Below are 7,357 nucleotides of genomic sequence, written 5' to 3' on the forward strand. Positions count from 1 at the left end.
CTCTGCCTTTTCTGTATACTTCCCTTGGTGTAGAGCTTCTCAGACTTGAGAGGGCAGAGACCTGCCTGGACGTTTGTTGAAAATGCAGATTCCCACACTCCAAGCCCTGAGATTCTAATTCGGTAGTTCCGGGGCCCAAGAGTCTAGATCTTTAACAAGTTCCTCAGATGACTCTGGTGCAGGTGCTTGGTAAACCCCACTTTGAGAAAAATTGCTTTGGGGACTTAATGGGTACTTTTTGGGTGGGAGGAAATAAAAAGTAAAAATTGTCTATTTAACAAAATTTTCCTATAAAAAATGGTTATGCTACTCTTTGTTTCAGTAAGTCAGATCTGGATGCATCTTTTTTGTTTTGTTTTGTTTTTAAGATTTTATTTTTAAGTACTCTGTGCACCCAATGTGGGCCTCAAATCTGCAACCCCAAGATGAAGAGTTGCATGCTCCACTGATTGAGCCAGCCACGCACCCCAGATCTGGATGCATCTTAAAGAAGAAATTGAACTCTGTTTCAAACCCAGTACTTCCCTAACAAGAATGCTGCTGGCCCTTGCTTTCTCTTACTATCCATCCTTTTTAATTAACTCATGTGTCTCACAGTCTTCCATTCCTAACCTCTCTGGTTCTCCTGTTCTTATTGGCCCCTGCCAGAATCCACTGAGGGGCTCTAGAGTTTCTTCTGATTCAACTTTAGGAATTAATATTTTGAGGACAAGTCCCTGGGACAGGTCAGAGATTGTGTGAGGAGGCCATTTGGCTGTCTGCCAAGGATAGACCCCGTTATCTGGATTAATTAGAACCTGGTTTTTGGTCTTGAAGGTTCATGCCCTTGATTTTGTCAACAAACAAGGTTGGATCTGTTTGTGAGCAGGTTCACTTTAACCAAACTCACAACATCTGGTGCACACAGTCAGCATGACATGCATTTGTTTATAGTTAGAAAGGAACTGCACATTTGCATTGACATGGACTTCTCCACATGCCAGTGGTTTGGGAAGCTCAAGTATAATCAGAAGTTTGCTTCAGAATAAGGAAGGTTAAATACACAATTTGCTCTCTGGATGCCTCAAGGCTGATGCATTCATTCATCTCCACAATTGAGATAGCCTTGCTAATCTTGCTGACCAGTTATGCCTTCTGAAGGATACATTTATTTTGTAGGTTTGTTAATGCAATCAGGTAAAGTTTTTTTTTTTTTTTTTTAGGATTTATTTTTAAGTAATCTCTGCACCTAACGTGGGGCTCAAAGTCACAACCCTAAGATCAAGAATCACATGCTCTACTGACTGAGCCAGCCCAGCACCCCTGCCATCAGGTAAATTTTATTCTGACCGGAGAATAATTTTATTTTATTTTACATTATTTTATTTTATATGTTTATGTTTGTTTTTTATTTTTTTAAAGATTTTATTTATTAGAGAGAGAGAGAGAGAGAGAGTGGGGAGGGGCAAAAGGGAGAGGGGAAGAGGGAGAAAGAATTTGAAGCAGACTCTGCAATGCTGGCTCCATCCCAGGACTGCAAGATCATGACCTGAGCCAAAACTAAGAGTCAGACACTTAACCAACTGAGGCACCCACGTGCCCCCAGAGAGCCATTTTATGTCTTCAAAGTGTTTTTGCCTCTCTCTGCTTTCCTCCTTTCTTCCTTTTTTTTTTTTAAAGATTTTTTTTTTAATTTATTTGTCAGACAGAGAGAGAGAGAGTGAGCACAAGCAGGGGGAATGGCAGGCAGAGGGAGAAGCAGACTCTCGCTGATCAAGGAGCCTGACACAGGGCCATCCCAGGACCCTGGGATCATGACCTGAGCCAAAGGCAGACGCTTAACTGACTGAGCCAGCCAGGTGTCCTTTTTCTTCCCTTTTTTATTCCTTTCTTTCTTTTTATTTGTTTTACAAGTAATTCCTATTATCCTTTTCTAGCTCAATATGGATTGGGAGGTAGGGATGTAGTTTACAATGACTGAGTTAGGCACTTCACAGTTGTTCCCTGGTATTTCTGCACTACTCCCAGTTTTCTTTTGATTCTCATCTTGACACTGCAAACCAACTGTACTATTTGTATTTTATCACAGCAGAAAACCTATTTTTAATTATTAGAGAGCTATGCTGTCCATTGTGAGAGTCACTAGACTCATATAGTGGCTATTTAAACTTAAATTTATTAAAATAAAATTAAAAATTTCTGTATCTTAGTTGTATTGGCCACATTTAAGTACTCAACAGCCACATGTAGGTATGGGCTTCTTATTGGACAATGTCAATAGAGAATGAATCCATCATTGCAGAGATTTCTATTGGACAACACAGGCCTAAAGACCCCTACATTTAAAAGAAGCATGAAATTCTTTAAATATTTTATATGCCAAAGGCAAAAAAGATGAGGCGTTTTATTTTTTAATTCATTTTTTATTTTTTAAAGACTTTATTTATTTATTTGTCAGAGAGAAAAAGAGAGAGCGCACAAGCAGGGGGAGCGGCCGGCAGAGGGAGAAGCAGGCTCCCTGCTGAGCCAGTGGCCCCATGTGGGGCTCCATCCCAGGATCCTGCGATCATGACCCGAGCTGAAGGCAGACAATTAACCGACTGAGCCACCCAGGCGTCCCAGATGGAGTGTTTTAATAGTTGATTTTTTGTTTTTTGTTTTTTGGTTTTGCTTGAGGAATCTAAGTCTAGTGAGATTTGGTAGTTGAAACTAAGTCCAGTGATATGTAAAACTGAAGTGGGCAGGACTTTCTGCCACTACCCCATCCTTCCACTTCTTTCTGACTCTCGATTGCAAGGACTTGGGACTAGCTCAAGCGTAAAAGGGGATTCAGTTCAGAGACACAGGAGCATCCAAGGACAGGAGTACAGCTCAGGATTGGAACACACTGGAGCCTAAACCTCAAGTCTTATCAGCATTCTATCTGCTCTTCTCTTTATACCTGCTTCATTTTGGTTTCTTCCGGCAGACTGGCTTACACTGCCTTTCCACTCCACGATACAGCAAGCATGACCACCAAAAGTTCTGGAGGTTATATTTTCTCCATTCAATACACCAGCCAGGCTGAGGTTAGACTCTTTTAGTGCTCATTCCAAACACTTCTGGGATGGTGCTCAGTGGTCTAACTTGGCTCAGGTGTCTATTCCTGGTCCATCTGGCTATGATTGCGGGCAGGGTCAACCGTAGCGGCAGAAGCCCTGCTGTTGTGGCCATGTGGTTCAGAGAGTGGGACAGGAACCAGGAAAAGACACAGAGCTGGGCAGCCAACCCTATGGGAAGCCACTACAATTCTCAATCTACCATTTGGTGGCCCAGAACTCCCTGCTTTGGTCCTTTACCTGCGCTTTCCCTCCCTGAGCTATACATGAATACCTTCTATTTCTACATCCTCCTCTAATCAAAGTTTCCCTATCTTGTGTACCAATATAATAGGATTCTGCTAGGTGACCAATGAATCTGATGTAGACAGCAAAGCAGAGCAAAGATTTCAGATAAACCCAGAATATCAGTTTTCTCATCTGATAAGTAGGGGTAATATTACCTAAACTGAGACAGTGTTGTGAGATTAATAATTATATACTAATAGAGATAAATAATAATAATGTTTATTCCCTTCTATGTAATACATTTGCAGTTTAACCTGGATCTTAATGAAAATAATATATCATGGGAATCTCAAACACTATGTCAGAAAGGCAGTGGGGGCGATAGAATCTTTGGGACCATCAGATCATATAACATAAAACTTAATCCTGTTTCTTACATCCAGATTGATCTTACATAGAACTCAGATTTGAAAATCATGTATATAATATTTTTTACAATTTGAAGGGGAGGATGTATATATGATCTTGAGCACAACTCTGTGCCATTTTCTTCATCTGTAAGATGGGGTAATAATAGCTACTCTTTCATTGGGTTGTTTTGAGGATTAAATGACTTATACATAAAATGCTTAGAACAGAGCCTAGCAATAATAAATACTATATAAATGTTAACACTGGTTATTATTCTTTAATGGATTGTTTCCTAAATTGTAGGTTGCATGCATTAGTAGTGAAATATAAAGTAGTGAAATATAAAGATTCAGAATAGAGAGTAGACTATCAGAGAACATTACTCCATAGTAAGGGTATTACTGTGGGTTGTGATAAATATTCCCCAAAGCTTGGTACAATGCTACCAACCTGTAATTTCAATATTTGCTTTTTTTTTTTTTGGCTAATTTGAATCTGTCCTTACAGCTTATGAGCACCTTATTCTTGGTGCTCACACCAAGAAGAGTGAGGAAATGAAGAATGGAAACCCCAGTGATGTGGGTCAAATGCATGTCCTACTAACCCCTGTTCTGCCACTGATCAGCATAGTGGTTTGGCTTGTAACCTAAACTCTGCCTCAACTTCTCTTTTGTTGAAAAGGGAATTTCTTGTTTGTATCTCATAGGAAAATGTGAAGCATTTTGAGCTACTTATAGTCTAGCACCACAATTAGACAACACCTCTTGCCTCGCAGGTTTCAAATCATAGCTTGGCAATATCATAGGGCTAATTATGACTTTTTTTCCTGGAAAAGAGAAAAGGTCTCGGATTTGCAGTAAGTCAAACTTTGCCACACTTTCTAAACACTCATGAAATTCCTAGAATTGACAATGAAATACACTTCATGTGTCTGTTACGTTGATTTTAGAGTTTGTTGCAATTTATACACTGAAAATTCAAACACTTCTAACATGATCTTTCTCTGTTTTATCCTTTCTGGCTATTCCTTTTTGCTTTCTTCCTCATACTTCCTTTCCAGTTTCACAGAGCCCAAGTGAAAGCCTGAAAAGAAAAAAAAAAACACAAAGAAAACAAAGTGCTGCATGAAACTATTGGGAAGAGGAGGTTAATAGTTTTTAAGTATCTAGTTCTCATCTTATTTAAGGCATGAAAATAGGGATTAGGATCTTGTAGATATAGTATTGATTTGGCAGATAAGAGGAGCAAGACTAGGCAATGAGGTGAAAGAACTCTGCACCAGCAGGGACAGTAGCATTAAACTAATATGGGGCTTAAAGTGCACTGGGGTTGGGGGGTGGAGGGGGTGGGGTGGGAGAGTGTAGGTACAGAAGGGGGGAGGAGGGATAGGTAGGAAAAAGAAGAGAGTGCTGTGAGGAAGTTAAAGAGCATCAGCATCGTCATAATTCAGACAAGCAGAAATAAATGAAAAGCTACAGAAAACAATGAGATGGAAAAGGAAATAGTTGAGATTCTTTTGTGAAATTGAAGGACCTTGTAGCATCTGATTTGCTGCTAGAAAATATGTCAAACAAGTTTTTTTGTTGAAGATCAAGGAGAGGGGCACTAGAACCATCAAACTACAACTGGTTTTTCTTCCTTGGAAAAGAGCACAAGGGGGTGTAAACAAAAACACAAGCCAGTGTTTGTGTGCTCTGTTAACATTTATTTGACCTTTCTTCCCCCTCCTTCATGAAAATAAAATTACATTGAGTGTTTGCACTTTACCCTATCCTTTTCATTTTCATATTCTTCATAATTAATATTGGCAGGTCATTATCAATAGATGGGTAAATGGAGACAAGAGGAAAGCATTTGCCCCAAATCATTTATCAGGTCACAGGTCAGAACTAGTCTTCGAATTTATAACCTTTGAATTCTTGGTTTCTCTTATTACCAGAGAGTTATAACGAATGAAGAAGTTCTAGACCATCTAGTACCAGTTAGTTTGGATCTTCTAGCTGTACTGCTTAATGGAAGATGAGACAATGGGTAGGCTCTCCCCTCCAATCATTTGGAATTATTATTATTATTTTTTAAAGATTTTACTTATTTATTTGACAGAGAGAGAGATAGCGACAGCAGGAACACAAGCAGGGGGAGTGGGAGAGGGAGAAGCAGGCTTCCCGCTGAGCAGGAAGCCCAGATGTGGGGCTCAATCCCAGGACCCTGGGATCATGACCTGAGCCAAAGGCAGCTGCTTAATGACTAAGCCACCCAGGCGCCCCTGGAATTTTTAAATGCACACAGGCACACACTCTCACAGTGGTCTTGCTCAGCTCCTGCTGGCAGCCAACAAGGTGAGGTAGGAGGCCATTGGAAACCTATCTAATAGCTATTTACTAACCAATACTTGAGTTGACTTTTCAACACTGATGAAGACCATCAGTATATGGGAATTATAACATTCATTACCTTACAGTGCTTATTTTTTCTACGGATTGTATTCTCTGTGTCCACTTCATTCTGAGATAGAGAACCATTATCATTTGCTTCTGTGTTCTTTTTTTCCTATTATACAATCAATTTTGCTGATAATTCCTGAAAATCTTTAAGTCAGCCTGCAAAAATTTGGCTTAGAAAGAGCCTCCCCATCTGCATGAGACCTCTGTAAATGTACCCTGCTTAGTTTCACTTGTGTTCAAAACTGTACCTTTGAGGCTGAGATGTTGGGAATTCGAGGGCAAAGTGAATTTTAATTTGGTACGTTTTGTACTTTGATGAATAATGAGGAAAAAAAATGCCCTCCAAGCTTGACTGGTTCTAGCTACATTTGCCTGTCACTATTTCTCAAACCATTGTACATAAAATAACAGGCACAAAAGATCCTTCCCTCAAAAAATAGATTCCTGGGGAAAGCAAATCAAAAGAACAGTAGAGGGGATAATGCGTTTGATTTCTCAAAAGTCTATTTACTGTCCAGTTTATTTTGGTCCTTAGGTCTTTGGACATACTAGCAAGTAATTATTTTTATGGCTGATAAAATGAGTACTAAACATTTATCATTAATTGCAGTTTGGAATCACTTTTTTAAAAATCTGTCATTTTCGTTCCCCAAAATTGTTTCTTCTCGAGAGACACCAGCCAGGTGCCAAGAGTTGCCCGGATGCCAGGTCTCAGGACTGTCCAGTCTTCCACGTTGGATCTGCAGCCGGGCCTGCTAAATATTCTCACGGTTAGAAAATCTATCCCCCAGACTCACAGATGCTGTTCTCCCCCCACTGGCTCTGCACAGAACATCATTATCTTTGCCGAGCTTCTGTCTCTATGGCAATAACAGATGGGAAGTGCTGCGGAATTATTCATGTTCCGCAAAGGAGACAGTCAAGAAGGAGGGGAAGGTGGGGGGTGGGCGAAGGGGCACGACCCGGGAGCACGACGTCGGGGGCGTAAGAACGGGAACGTGGGAGTGGGGCGAATGAGAGGTTTGTGAGCCTTTGGCAGGCCTCCTGGGAGGAAAAGAGGGGAAAAAGAAAATCTGTGAGCACAGGACTATTCCCAGTCGGCTAGCTCCAAATGCGGACCCCGTAGGAGCGACCTCGAAGCAGTCAAACCAGGAGATATTGGACAAAAATGGGCGAAAAGGGGGGGAAAAAAAAAAA

The sequence above is a fragment of the Leptonychotes weddellii genome, chromosome 1, assembly GCF_054177405.1.
Source record: "Leptonychotes weddellii isolate Sample4059 chromosome 1, ASM5417740v2, whole genome shotgun sequence".
NCBI classification, from domain to species: Eukaryota; Metazoa; Chordata; class Mammalia; order Carnivora; family Phocidae; genus Leptonychotes; species Leptonychotes weddellii.